This window comes from Macrotis lagotis, chromosome 1, assembly GCF_037893015.1.
Source record: "Macrotis lagotis isolate mMagLag1 chromosome 1, bilby.v1.9.chrom.fasta, whole genome shotgun sequence".
Classification (NCBI taxonomy): Eukaryota; Metazoa; Chordata; class Mammalia; order Peramelemorphia; family Peramelidae; genus Macrotis; species Macrotis lagotis.
The window spans coordinates 554516503-554532727 of NC_133658.1; the positions used below are offsets into that span (position 1 = coordinate 554516503).

Here is a 16225-nt window from a genome sequence, read left to right on the forward strand (position 1 = left end):
TATGAAACCTTCCATATCAAGAAATTAAATTGCTTCCATTTGGATTGCCTTAAAAAATTTTGAAGATTATATTACAAGATAAGGCACCAGACTCTGAGGTCCCTTTTCAAGGTGAATTGCCTAGCTTTCAAATGCTGGTACAGAGAACACAACTTAGATGGGTTGACCGTGTTACTTGAATACCAAATGCATGCATATTTTCAAAAAGTCTACTTTTTTTGCTTTTAAACAAGTCTTTAATAAATTGGTAGGAGAGTCAAAATTCAAACAGTATAGAAAAGAAAATCAGTGTTCATAGAGAATTACCATTTAGTTCAGATCAGTTCACATGACAAAAGCCTCAAATTTGCCCAATTAATTAAAAAACAACACAGGGTTAGTAGTCCAACTTTCTCAGTAAAATCAATATTGTGTCCAGGGCAACTTAGCATAAGCTCTTTGGCAGTTCCTTTGCATCTACTTGCCTCAGAAGACTGAGTCAATAAGTAACAGGAATTTACATTTTGCTTTTATTCCTTCAACTATCTTATTTCTGAATAACATTTAAGTGTAGTTAGGTTTTCTCATTTAACTAATGGAATTCAAGATTACAGCTAGTACAAGTTAAGGTATTGGCCATTCAAGTTATTTTTTCCCCTTCAAGAAATCAGATAGAAGGCACTTTCTGACAAATACATCCCACTTCAGTAGCATTTCCTGTATGGTAACAATAGTAACATTGACTCAAATTTCCTAGAAGGCAAGAATCTTAAGATTTTACACTACTTGACTCTTTGCTTTTTCAGCTGCCTGGTGATTTTGAAGAATTTTCTATGATCCAAGAATGGTCAAGGAGCTCCATTAGTGTCAGCTTCAATATGAATTGTGCTTCAAAAGTCTTGAACTGAGATTTTTAGCCCCTTCATTACATAGTCAGGGAATTTACATTCAACTTTTGAATTGCTTCTATAAGTTTCTTGATATACTTCTGCCTCTAAAGGAGGTTTCTCAACCACAAATTCTTAACACAGAACTCTAAGACTCTATAGGTTCATCTTTTAATCATGCATCCTTCTTTCAATCATCTCAGGAGGTAGTTAATGAAGCTTGAAACAAAGAGTTGTCCTCGTAGATAATGGGGCAAAATCTACAATCTTTGGCTCTCCATCTGATCCAAGTAGTTAGTTCTCTGGCTTAATATCTTAATGAATCACCTTTTCTGAGTGACAGTATGATAAGATATCTGCCAGTTTGGTGATACACATAGCTGTTATTTGTTCATCAAACTTAGAAAGTTTTTAAGCTCACTATAGACTTCTCCATGAGGTACAAATTCTAGAATTAGATATACTTTTACAGTATCATGAAAATAACCATATAATCTCAGAATATTAGGATGCCTAAGATGTGTCTATATTTCTACTTCTCACTTCAGTTGATTTTCAACTCCTGCTTTCTCACTCGGTCCTAAAAGAACACTTTGCTTCTCTTGTGCTAAGTAAACATTTCCAAACTTTCCTTTTCCCAAAGGTTGACCACTTTTAAAGTCCTCAATGCCTACTGTCTTGATGGTAGTAGTCTTGATGTAGGATGAATTACAGGTGGCACAGTGGATAGAGCACTGGTCTTGGAGTCAGGAGTACCTGGGTTCAAATCCTGTCTCAGACACTTAATAATTACCTAGCTGTGTGGCCTTGGGCAAGCCACTTAATCCCATTTGTCTTGCAAAAACCTAAAAAAAAATCCTAATGTTAAAGTTTGTTTTTACACATAATTGGGGAAAAATAAAATAATTTTTTAAAGTGTGTTATGTATACATTTTTCTCATGGAGAGTTGATTATTAAACAATCACTGGCATACCACTTCCCCAGTCCCATTAATACAGAGGCCATCCCAGAGATCAGTATGACCACAGTTGTGGCTGTACTAGGAACGGGAGTATCTCACAGTTTTTAGCAGCATTCACCTGAGACTCAACCTCTCTTACCCTCTGCATTACTACTACTTCCCACTTTCCAGGTCCCAAAATCAAAGTGTTTCCAAACTGTGCTTCCTTCCCCAGTGCAACTGTCTTTGACCCAGGTTAAATTATCCCTTGTCGAAAACTCTGGATTATTTTCCAAGTTTCTGGGAGAAGTGTTTGGTCATTTAAAAAACTAAATGTTAAAGATAGAACAAAATATGAGAAATATGTATTTGCATGCCATTATATCATTAGCATTATGCTATATAAGTCAAGAAATATTCTTATATTTTAATAATAACTTCTGTGTTTATCTTTCCTCTTCTTTATTTTATATTTAAATGACCATTTCTGAATATAGCCCTTTTATTTATTTATTTTTTATTCAGAGAGCTTTCATTTTCACAAAAACTTAATGGATGATAAAACATGTTTTAAATAATTACTATTTGCCAGATACTGTTCTAAGTCTTGGGCTTCCAAGCAGAAGTAAACATAATAGTTTCAACCTTTAAGGACTTGTAGTCTAATGGGGAAGGAAACACAAAAAAGGAACTAGAAAGAGGACAAAGGATTCATGGCATAATGACATGGAAATGACTGGTATATAGTGTGACAAGAAAAATAAGACAAAACCTCACCTATCAGAATTCAGGAACCCAGGCTAAGTCCAAACCAGTAGAGGAGGAGAGAGTGTTGAGTTTGGGAAACAGAGGATGCTGGAATGTAGTCAGAATGATCTAGAAATGATTTAAAAGTGATTTGGTACTTGGTTTCAAATAACAAGTTGAAAATTCATAAAGAAATGAAGGAAGAAGAAGAAGGAGGAGGAAGAGGAAGAAGATGAGGATGATGAAAATGAAGATGAATGAAAAAGAGAAGATGAAGGTGAAGGAGAGGGAGGAAGAGGAAGAGGAAGAGGAGGAGGAGGAGGAGGAAGAGGAAGAGGAGGAGGATGAGGGGAAGGAGAAGGAGGAGGAAGATGGGAACCAGGAGGAGGAGGAAGGAGAACTACCAAAACAGCCATAACTAACCCATCTGACAAGGATATGCAGTTTTTCATGCCTGTATTCTCTCACCTCTTCAATGAAGGAAGGGAGAAAGGGTGGTTCAGGAAACATTTGTGAAATACCTATTATGTACAATACACTATTCTATTGTTTTTTTTTAGGTTTTTAGCAAGGCAGTAGGGTTAAGTGGCTTGCCCAAGGCCACATAGCTAGGTAATTATTAAGTGTCTGAGGCTGGATTTGATCTCAGGTACTCCTGGACCTCAGGGCCAGTGCTCTATTCACTGCACCACTATACTATGCTATTCTTAAGGGAAAACATGAAAAAATACAGCATGGCATTTATAATATAGTAAAAGAGTTATTTCTATGGAATCTGAAATAGAAAACCAAATTTTAGGGTTCAAAGAATGGTGCTAAGTGAGACTAAATGTAGTCCTGAAGAATCTTCAGTCTGCTATAAGAACTCTGGTGCTCAAGAGAGCCAAAACAGAGTGGTAGCTACAAGGAATAGTGTGAACTAGTTTTCAGAGAATTAAAGAAAATAAATTCTTTTTAAATGCATCATTGAAGGAGTCAGAGGGGAAAAGAAGCTTTTTGTTGATTGAAGGAAAACTTCAATTAGGCAAATATTGAATCTAATCAAAAATCATTTTAGAACTTGATTCTGTATTTGGGACCTTGCCTTTCAGTTTGTTTCTGACAAAACAGCAGACTCTCAATTTTTATTTTATTTAATTCCCTTGATAGTCTTGCAAAAAGGAATCAGAATCACTTTAAACCTAAATTCATTATCATACATATAAAACAGGTTTCCATTTATATAATAAAGAAAAACCAACAGGCAATCCACTACTTTTTATTTAAGTGCCTTTAAAAACTCTGACATATAATGGATTCAATAAAAAACATTTTAGGGAAATTCATTATTTTATGGAAGCCAAAACTTTTTACAAAAGTAACAGAGAGATGTTTGAAATCAAAACCAGGGACATATTTCCTTATCTCCATTCATAATAGATGAGTCTCTACTCTTAGGACCACAAAGATTTGTTCCCAGTCTATCTTTAATGTCAAACATTTTGTTTTGACTTTATGAACAAGTCAAGTCAAAGCTAGCTTTAAAAAGAGCTAGATTCCTCCTTATTTTTTACAAATACTCTCATTCATCAAAAAGTATTGCTTCTTTCTTATAATTAATGGAAAACACCTCTACTCATGGAACTTTTTTTTTCCCCTTCCTGGAATAAGAGAAGAAAAACAGCATGGCACTGCTAAGCAATGGAAAAATAGAAACTTCACATTGTATTTGAAAATCTCTTGAAAATTTGAGTTTCAGTAGGTCAGTATGTCATGTTCTCATATGCAATACAAGCTATCACTGACATCATCATTAACATATGAATCATACACTATGTGCAAACTATGTCAGTAATTGAGTCTTCTTTTGTCTCAGCTCTTATTCATATCTTAATCACTGAATGGGCATGACCTCAGACAAATTAAAACCTAGGAGAGACCTTAATTTGAAAGCTCAAGATCACTCATGACATCAAGTCATTAATGGTCATTTTGACTTTTGTCTTGCTTCTGTTCTTCAATGACTCTGGAGGAAAGTAAGCTCTACGTCACTTATATTTACTTATTTTCAATTCACATGCACATCTAGACAGCAGCCCTTGTCATGTTATTGATTCTTTCCAAGAATGAAGAGTGGGGTGGCTAGGTGGTACAGTGGATAAAGCACTGGCTTTGGAGTCAGGAGTACCTAGGTTCAAATCCAGTCTCAGACACTTAATAATTACCTAGCTGTGTGGCCTTGGGCAAGCCATTTAACCCCATTTGCCTTGAAAAAAAAAACCTAAAAAAAAAAAGAATGAAGAGTGAATAAGAACAACAGCAAAACAATTTGTCCCAGGAAAGTAGAATTTGAACAAAAACATTGTGAACTATGAATAAATTTCTTCTTTGTAAGGAATTTACTTTGCCTCTTGTCCTCTCCTCTTCTACTCCATCATGTGGCTACACCAGTGCTTTGACCATCCAATCGCTTATGCTTCCTTCATCTGCCAAGAAATGTCAATGCTGCAACATCTGGTTCTTTGTGACACTCCAAGGAATAGCTGTTTAGAGATAGGTATGCAACCTGCCTAACAGGTGGTGTGTTACTCTCTAAAGGTAGGAGTCATTGTAAAAAGAGATGAACCATACACAGAACAGAACATAGGGACAGCTAATACAGAAGCAGATTTTGTCTGGAAGTAGTAAGAGTTGAGTTTGATCCACATTATGGTTTAAGAATTATTCTAAAGTTAGTATAGATTCAACAATTTGAGATATAATGAGGATTGAATAACCAAGGCTTTATCTCAGAACATCAACAAATAGAGGGGCAATAGCACTTTGACCTAGAAACACAAAATCAACTCGTTTAGCATCTAGTCATAAGAATAATTAGCTAAATTAAGAGGTTACCAACAGCAGGTTCCATTCTTCAGTAGCTGAACTCTAGGTGAAGTTTTATCTGGCTCAATCCACTTTGTTTCTCACTCTCACATGTGGTTTTACCATGTTCTGTGGTCTCTGCATAACCACTCTCCGAAATGAATTGAGTATTATGTTCCTTTCCCCAACTGTTTTTGTTCTGTTTGGCCCAGGTGTAAAGATTTTTAGTTTTGTCTTTGATTACAGTCCAGCATTTGGGGTGGGAGTGTGTCCCTGTGCTACTAGTGACTGAGCAATGAAAAGCTTGAGATAGTTGCCGATGCATATAAGGATGCTCTTCAATTCAAGCTTCTCTGAAACTTAGGAATACCTCTTTTTCCTGAAAAAAATCACTTCAGCCCTGGAATTCTTACCCTGGATGTACTCTTCACTCCTGGGGCACTTCCTCTTGACCAGAGAGAAAAGTGCTTCCCCCTAGAATCTCCATTTAAGAAAGGCACCATAGCTAACCAACTCTTCATTTCTCACCAAACTATTCTCTCTATTTCTCCTTAATATTTCCAATGCTTAACACAATACCTCTCATATAATAAGTGTCTAATAAAGGCTTATTGACTTATTAAGTGTAGCTCCAACCTGTAAAAGCTCCTTAATGGGTACACCATCAACAAGGCAAAACAAGCAACAGAGTTCATGGCTCATCCCACATTCTACCACACTACGCATCTCTTGTAGCTTTTGGCAACTTCATTTGCTCTCTCTGTCTTGATGCTTATTTTGATCAAATTTCATCTGTAAAACAAAATAGTAAAACAAAACAATGGGCCAAGTGAGAGGCTTGGAAGAACAGAGCATACCCTTGTGCTCCATTCCCCTGCACCCAAGGATTTACTATTATATTAAAATCCCTTTGGAGAATGCGAATAGATAAAGCATCATAATTTCCTATTTCTCCCTAGTTCATTTATGTTTATCCACCCACATACTAAAAAAAACCCCTTTCTATTGTCTTCTTTGTAACTTGAAAAGATTCACTTTTAATTCCCATTTCTTACTACTTGTTTTTGTCTTTTCTTTCTCATCCCACTTCATACATATGAATTTCCCTCCAGTCTCAGTGTTCCACTTTTCTTCTCTTTTCCCATTATACCAATTTCTATAGTGATGGCACCAAAATGTCTTTCTCTATCTCAGAACTCTCATTTTATATATACTCACATATTTCCAACTGTTCTTATAGTCATTTGGATATCTTGCTGACAACTTAAGCTGCACACACACAAACACATACACAGACCCCACATACGCACCTCTTTACTTGATCCCAAACCAACTCCTCTTGCAAAATTCTTAATTTCTGCCAGTAGCATTAATATTCTTTAACTCTTCCCTCTTCTTTGTTCTCATACCCAGTCATGAAATCTTAGCAATTTTTCATTTACTCTATCAGATTTACCTCTACCATCATCTTAGTCTAGGTGTTTCCTTCCCATATAGCTTTAATGACTTTCAGCCTAATTGTTCTTTCCTCCTTCCAATCTTATCACTGTCAGTTTAATCAAGCTAAAATAGTTCTCATTATCATATTTCTTTCTTATTACAATGAATTCTTCCCTTTCTGGCTCAAGTATGAATTCTTAATTTAGTCTGCCATTTTAGTCCCTCCATCAAGTGGTCTTTCCCTCCTCATTCAAGCTTATCTGAAATAATTTTCCATTCCCCTCTCTATAAATTCTCTCCTCAAATCAAAAACTGTCTTCTTATTCCCTTCAGAAATAATTCGGATACTCCTTTTTTGCCTAAGTTATTCCTTTTTATTTAAAATGACAATCTGTTTCTTGTCTGCCAAGTCAAATCCTAGGCCTGTTCCAGATCATTCACTGGTATATAAAAAAAAGAAAACTATATGAAGTATCTTTTATTTTTTTCAGTTTGTTCTGCCTGCGGTAATTCTGTCCATTGAAATAGATTATAAATGATCTTTGACTTAGAATGTAATTTCTTTTTAAAGAATGCAATAGTAAAAATCAAAGGACTGGTTTATTTGGCCTATTTCTATATATATTTTCCTCTAGTCACAGGGAATGAAAAGGGATTTTACTCTAATATTTAATTCATGGATTATTCTTTGAAATCATAAAGAGCCTGTGCATTTCAGATTTTGCTAACATCAGGTTCCACTTATTTTCTGAGACCTATGTCACCCTTCCCCAGTATGATCAGTGGATGTGGTATCTACTGAAAATCTGGAACCTAGAGAACACCCATGTGGTAAATAATCTTGCTTTTTAAGAACTAATTTCCCTAAATTGCAAGCTGTTTCAGGTTTGTTTTAATTAAAGGCAGCAGAGGAGGAAAATAATAACTTCAAATTTCAATTCTAGTATTTAAAAAAACCTGATTGAATCAAATTAGAAATTGTTCAGTTATTTGTGGTGGTAAGGCTTGTTTTATGAACATTCAGTTTCTCAATCCACATTCACTCACCATAGCTCCTTATTTATTTTTCAAATGCTTAATGAGAAACTTCAGTGGATTATAAAAATCACTAGATAGAATTACAAAGGAGAATAAATCTCTGCAAAAATATTTTAAGAGCTATTTTGCACAAAAACGAGTACTGTAATTAAGAAGCAAACAGGAACCCGCCTTCTGGATGATCATAATTTAGATATATATGTATGTGCTTACATGCATACACATAAATTAACTGGCTCAAGTTTCCTCATTGTTATTTTTCATGATTTCAGATGATGATTTTTCATTTTTGTGGGTTTTGATCAGAAATGCTATTGAAAATAACAAAGTGTCAGCTTTCTTATGGGAGAATGGTATGTTTTATAATTTCTGAAATATTGCAATCTTTGTGTATATATATATATATATATATAATCTTTTTAGTTTTTACTTTATAATCCTTATTCATGATAGTCTTTTATATTTATGTTAATTAAAATAATGGAAAAACTTCATTACTGTGAAAAAATGTCACCCTCATCAAGATATTCAAGTATCTTTTTTGAATAAAAAAGCAAAAAAGCCAAGGAGAAATGACACATTTCATTAGAAAACATGAGATGTCATTTAGAAAAGATTCAACAATTTTTTTATTAGGATCTACCACGTGCAGCACACTTTCCAAGATACTGGGGATACAGAGACAAAAATTAAAGTCCTTGATCTCAAAGAATGTATAAGTCATAGGAAAGATACAAATAGGCATAAGGAATTTATTGAAATGATCTGCCTCCAAGCTGCCTTCTTTCTAGTCTGCTCTTACATTGCATTACTTTCCTTGGATTGTTCAGTTCCAGTCAAATCAGATTGATTGTACTGAGAACTGGACATGTTATATATCCTTGATTAAGGTTTTTAATCTTCTTGGATCTCAGTTTCCTTGGCTGTAAAGTGAGGAGAGTTGATTTTTAAAGTCATTTCCAACTCTCTTTCTATGTTTTATAACCTTGTCTCTTTGCAAGAATGGTCCCCCCATGTTTTCTGATATCTACTCTTTCCTCATTTCCTAATACTGACATGAAGAATGCCTTCCTCTCCTTAGTAGTTGTGCTCTCTCTCTCTCTCTCTCTCTCTCTCTCTCTCTCTCTCTCTCTCTCTCTCTCTCTCTCTCTCTCTCTCTCTCTCTTTTCAAAACTTCCTAGAGTCCCTTTTTTGTTCTATCTTTCCTTTACTTCTATTAGATTTACCTGTATCTTTCCTATGATGTATAAGATCTTTGAAGTCAAGGAAACCCATGCTCATGATAATTATAGCAAAAGTGCCTAAAACGGAATAATCAGTTGAACAGGATGAAAGCCAGGAAACAGTAGGGAGAGAAATCAATTTATTCTTGAACTATGACAATAACCTGGTAGTGAGCTATTCATATCTACTTATGTATTCTTTCTATCTCCCACCAAGACATACCTTATTTCTAGCCTATGTTTTCTTTATCTATCTATATTCCCTTATTATTCCAGTCTCTATATATTCCAGTCCCTTTTTATAGCTATGACTCTCTCTCTTTGTAGACATATACAACTATGTGTCCTCCTACATGAGGGTATATAACTGTCTGCATATTGAAATTTGTGTATATACTCTGGATGTTGAGTTGGATACCTAAATCATACTTTCTGAACACTTAGACTAGGTTTTATGTAGATCATTTTCAATAAATTATTTCTTTGGCTTATGTCCCCACTCATGTGGATTCTTTCATTGAGAAAAGTGATCATAATTTGTCTCATTTTAACTTGCCTCAAGAGAATTAGATTTCATTTCTGAAAACAACTCAAAGCTACTTAAAGGTGTTCAAAATATGCTCTTAATTTATAATTTAGCTTTAAATCAATCAATTTCATATTCTGAACATAAAAAATACCATTTACATATATGAAGCAGAATATAAAAATAATGTAACATATGAAACAGTGAAACTCTCACCCTATTTGCTTTGAAAAAAATACATTACAGATTCAACAAGTTACTTTCAAAATTGTTCTCTTGACTGTATTTCCTTCAGAACTACTATTTTCTTCTGTGTATTTAAAAAATGTTGTAATTGTCATTTTTTTTGGCATTACCATTTCTAGTCCAACATTCTTTTTCTTTTTGCAAGGCAATGGGGGTTAAGTGACTTGCCCAAGGACACATAGCTAAGGTAATTATTAAGTATCTGAGACCAAATTTGAACTCAGGTCCTCTGACTCCAGGGCTGGTGCTCTATCTACTGTACCACCTAGCTGCCCCTCCAACATTCTTTATATAAAAATAGAAAAACAAACTTTGGAAAAGTCTTAGAATATATATATATATATATATATATATATATATATATATATATATATATATATATATATATGAATGTAGTAGGAATTAATAATGAATCATCAAGTCTGAATGAGTGTCATTGCTAAGACTTCTCCCTTCCCCCAGAGAAATTCAGTCTTATTTCCCTATAAAGGAAGGCTAAGGGAAGAACCAATAGCCTTAGTATATTGGTATCTGCAAGCATAATCACTGATCCCAAGGCAAATACAGATTTTGAATTCCCATGTTAGCTGTTCTGTTTGTATATAGTAGTTTTGCTGTTTCCACAGCTGCCATATGCTACTCCTATTATCCTTCCACTCTATAACAATACCCTCAACAAGTTTTTTTTATCCCTAACTTGATGACATCATACAGAAGTTTTCTCACCTGGGTTTGTGTATACATGTCTTTTGGTATTATGTATGGAGATAACTTGGAAATTAATTACCATATCCTACATGCAAATTGTATGACCAGAACTTTTTTCCCCTTATAGAGAAATTACTTTCAAACCTTCTCTTTAAGTAAGAGTTTGTTAGAAGATAGATATTTTTAACAGATTGTTCTGATAAGCTCTAAGATATATTCAAATGAAGGGATTAAATTTCACATGTCTGAGGATAAGGAGAGTATTTAAGCCCTACATTCAATTAGGTATTTAATAAATGCTTTTTGATGATGATTCGGTTGAACATATTCTTTTTGAGTATCATAGTGAATCAAACAAATTCAGTTAAGAAAGAATTTTCTAATAGAATACCAAATTCAGTTGTAATTACATTTCTGAAAGAAATCAAGTGCATGATAATTTTCCTCTTTTAAAAATCTTATAATTATTCTTTTAAAATTCACTTGTAGTACTCTGATGTGACACTTAAGGGTCATTTTTCTTACTCTGGTATGCTCTAGGAGAAATAGAAGGGGAAAATGGATGACAGATAAAAGTGATGTAATGAAGCAATTGATTTGGGAGTCCCTGATCAATTTAAGTTCTTCCCATCAAAATATTGACAATATTATGCCTTTCTCTTTTGTATCTTTTTCTAGAGTGTAGCATGGGAGGAGAATGGAGAAAGAAAATTTTCTCTTCTTTATCTCAGGAGCTTTTAGGAGTGATTAGCAGAAGAACAACATGATTAACTACACCTGCTTATTCAAGTGTCCTGATAGAGTAATTCATGGATCTCAAGTTCTTGGCTGCCTTTTTCCCTTTATTCTTTCCTTTTCAGAATACAGGTTAGAAATTAGAAATCCTGAGAATGAATTTTTCATGTCCATCATATGACAGAAACCAGGACACTGTTATAGTTCCACTATATAATCATATAAATATACTATATATTCATAATAACCTGAGAAGAGACATCCTTAGAACTTTTCTAGCCTTGAGACTTACCTCTTGGATGGTCCCAAATTCAAGAGGTTCCAAGGTCAAGCATTCCCCAGGAGTGTTCAAGCACAGTTCTCTAAGATGGAAAAGTTTTCTTTAATAGTGTAATTCTTTGAAAAGGAGGCAGATTGCTAATGTGAACTTTGAGGTGTGAATATAGGAACTTTATCATAGGGGAACAAGGAAGAGGTCATCAAGTTCTTATTTAGCCCTCGTCTTTGCTATTTATTGCCAAAAATTGTACAGACAGTGTGAGCATGATTGGAAAGGATTGCTTTCTCTATAGCTCCCAAAAGCATGTTGACTTTTTACCTTGAGTAAGATTGGTTATTCAAGTACTTTTCATGTTTCCATAACTGTTCAGGGGTTTGAATGAGTCCTTTGCTTCTTTTATCTTTTTTTGTGAATATTCAATAAAGGCTATCCTAAGCACCAATGTGCACTGAGTGATTGTGCAGGAATGATGATCCTATTACCAATATGGAGAAACCCTGAGCTATGAACAATATTTATAGATTTTCCTGGAAAATAGGAGATGAGTGAAATGAGTCTAAGAGAGAAATCCTCACCACACAGGCAGGTCCTCCAGATGAGAACCAGTGTGAGTGAATACAGAGTTTTGGTCATGCCCTGGACTCTGTATAATAGTTTCCATATAAAAGAAATAAAACAGACCTAGATATAATTTACCTATTCTCATTTTATAGTAAAGGAAAGTCTATTGATGATGATTCAATTGCCCAAGATCAGAAAGATAGCATTCAGCAAGACTGGGCCTGGAATCTTGTTTTCTTGTCAGTCTTGTCTTTTATATGACTCTTATATCTTAAAAATTTTTTTTTAAACTAGGTTTCTAATTTACTTTTTCCAACAGAGAATTTATTTTACTAACTCTCAAACATCTAATTCACTGTCATTTCTGAAAACCTACTTTATTGGAAGTTATGTCTATTTGAATGCTTTGAAAAGCAACATGATTAAAAAGAAAAGTAAGATGTGATTGTTAGAGATGAACCCACTTAAGAGAAATAAACATATAGACATGAATCCATCTAAGAAAAATTAAAGCCCTAAACATTAGAATGGAAGAGGATCTGTCACTATCTATCATGTCTGATTCCCTCTGACCCTATGTACCATGGCATGCCAATACTGCCCATGGAATTTTCTTGTCATGGAGTGGTTGGCCATTTCCTTCTCTAGTGCATTAAAGAAAACAGAAGTTAATTTACACAGTTATTTGCCTGAGTTACACTTGAATTAGATCTTGCTAACTCCAGGTCTAGCATTCTATCCACTGAGTCATCTAACTGCCTCTTCCCTCTCTCTCTGTCTCTATATATACATAAAAATATTTCTAAAATATATAATATGCTATATATATGCATATAAAGAAAAGGAGGAAGCAAGGGAGAAAGAGGAAGGAAGGAAGGAAGGAAGGAAGGAAGGAAGGAAGGAGGAAGGGAAGGAGGGAGGGAGAAAGGAATGAGAGAGGGAAGGATGGAGAAAGGGAGAAAGGAAGGAGAGAGGGAAGGATGGAGGGAGGAAGAAGGCAGGGAGAAAGGAGGGAAGGCAGTTAGGCAGGCAGGAAGGGGGAAGGAAGGAAGGAAGGAAGGAAGGAAGGAAGGAAGGAAGGAAGGAAGGAAGGAAGGAAGGAAGGAAGGAAGGAAGGAAGAAGGGATGGGAGGAAGGGATGCACAAAATATGTTCATATAGTTAGGAAGATGTGGATTCAAGATTTGACTCAGACACATGCTAGTTATATGAATCACTAAAAGTCATTGAATTTCTCAGTGTTCAAAATAGTTCTTTAAGACTATAAATTATACATTCTAGAGAATAATTTGGAACTGTGACCAAAGAGCAATAAAACTGTGCATACCCTTTGATTTAGCAAAACTTCTACTAAGTCTGCATTCCAAAGATATCATTTAAAAAAGGGGAAAGGATCCACATGCCACATGTAGTAGCAAAGAATTGGAAAATGAGGGGATGTCCATTAACTGGGGAATAGGTGAACAAGTTATGGTATATGAATGCACTGCAGTAAAATTGTTCTGTAAGAAATCATGAGCAAGGGGCAGCTAGGTTGCACAGTGGTTAGAGTACCTGCCCTGGACTCAGGAGGAACCTGAGTTCAAATCCCTCTTCAGACATCTAATAATTACCTAGCTCTGTGATCTTGGGCAAGTCACTTAACCCCACTGCCTTGAAAAAACTTTAAAAAAAATCAAGAGCAACTGGTCTTCAGAAAAAGTCTGGAAAGACTTGCATGAACTGATGCTGAGTGAAGTGCATAGAACCAGTAGAATATCATACACATTATGATCAATTATAATGGACTAAACTCCTCTCTGAAGTTCAGTGATCAAGGATAATTCTAAAAGACTTGGATAATTCTTGTCTCGTCTAATTCTTGTCTAAAAGACAAGGATAATTCTAAAAGAAAATGCCATCCATGAAGACCAAGGCATAATATTTTTACTTTTAAAAACTTGCTTTATATTTTTTCCCTTTTTATTTAGTTCTGATTCTTCTTTCACAATATAATTACGATTATACATGTATAACTTTTATCAGATTACTCACTGTCATGGAGAAGAGTGAGGAAAGCAAAAGAGATAGGAAAATGTAGAATTCAAAAATTTACAAAAAGATAAATGTTGAAAACTATCTTTGTATGTAATTGAAAAGATAAAATAACATTCAAAAGATAAAAATAAAAATTGAAAGTAAAGTTCATAAGCAATGTAAAGAAATAAAATTGAGGACTGACATAAAAAGACAAGTTGTAGAATAGTTGCTGATATCCATCAATGGAGGAATGTTCCTTATCAAGCTCTCCCTAAATCAAAGGAATCATAGATTTAGACATCTATAAATGTATAAGCATATAACATAATATAGTATAAAAATGTATACAGGTAAAATAAGTATATATATTTATACAAAGGTATATATACACATATATTTATACACACACACACACACACACGTACTATATATACAAATACCTAGAAGGATTTGTATGGTGATGGATTTTTGTCACAAGATCATTGCTATGATCTTGACAAAACCTTTATCTTTCCCTTTTGTCTTAGGTAGACCTATCTGAGGACTGAGGAGCTTAAAATACATTTTATAAGGAGTATAACTTCAAGAAAGGTTTTCTACCTCCAAAAGTACCAAGATCTTTCCACTGTACCATATTATCATCTGTCTTTGTATCTGAGTCTCATCCTTGATAAACAAATAATAAGCACTTCATTAATTGAATGACATCACAGTACTCGATGAAACAGCTTCAAAAATGGTTCTGAGTTCTTACTTTCGCAAAAAGGAGTGGCACACATAAACAGGAAGGCATGAGGAGTCAAATGACTTATTTTTAACTCTTTCTACAAGTAATCAATTAAGAAAAGTGTAAAAGAGGAAAGAATAGGAAAGAACTTTTTAAAGAACATATTTGCCACCAATTCTGACTTTCAATCCCATCCAATTGAATTTCAAGGATGAATTGCATAGTCTTTGTTATAACCAAAATGATATTCCACTCCCCTTCAAAGGATGGGGTATTTGATGTGACAAAAAGATTAAGCATATTGCATCTTGATATGTTTCTAACAGCACTTGCCACAATCCAAATAAATATTCACCATTGGTGCTAAATGGGTTTCTTGGCAATCTCTTCCCTTTTTTTCTGACACTGCTGTCTGTTCTCTGAAGCATGTTTCTTTTGATCCAGTCAGAATCTAGCTAAGCTAATGGCAAGATCAAGGGCTGGGTCACATTCAAGTAAAGAGAATAAAAGATGTTTTCATTAAAGCAGTTTTTGAAATTCCCTCTCTATCGTGGCCTCTTCCATTTTATTTTAATAACATCTCCTAAGATCAGAGTTTTTAGTTAAATAGAGGTTAGCAGAGACCCTCACAGGTGACAAATTGATGAAACTGCAGAGGGAAATAGTAATGGGGCTAGGGTTTCAGTTAATTATGCTCTGATGTGATCCTTCATTAAGCTACTATTGCCTTCTCCACCACTCTCAATAAGGCATTTCTCCAATCTCCTCTTAGGAAGACATGTAGGGAGAACTCTCCCATCACACTGCTCCAGTGGGAATGTGGTGATCGGGTCTGTGAGGCAGTCTTAATAAGACTGAATAATGCAACCTGACATGGCCTGATCAGTGTGAGTCTCCATAGGGAAGGCTTGCCAAATGCAGGTTTCATGACAAGCTCTGTTTTCTAAATAATGAAGGCTTTTATATATTTACTAGTTCATTGGTTGCATTAAAAAAAAAGGACCAAGCCCAGGAAAAGGGTTTGGGATTTGCTTATGGGAAATGTTAATATAGTTGCAGATGTGTAAATCAATCCCATAATGCTCAATCATTCTTAATCTCACAGCATCTCTTAAGAGAATGCTTAGATTCTGAAATCTCCTCTGTTGCATCATCTACTGAATAACAGACTCCCAGATTAAAAATTTTAGGAATAAATGATGCCTCAAGATCAGTTACCTTATTTATAACTGCCAATGGTTTTCTATATCAGTGGTATGAAATTTAAATAAAAATGGGGGCCACTAAACCATACATAAGGATTCCTTGAAAGTACTTTCTGACT

At 34.7% G+C, this 16225-nt stretch overlaps 1 pseudogene; it reads right to left on the reverse strand.

Annotated features, from left to right (window-relative positions):
* Positions 1-748: 748 nt before the first annotated feature.
* LOC141507638 (aurora kinase A-like) lies at positions 749-6124 on the reverse strand (annotated as a pseudogene).
* Between the last annotated feature and the right edge of the window lie 10101 nt (positions 6125-16225).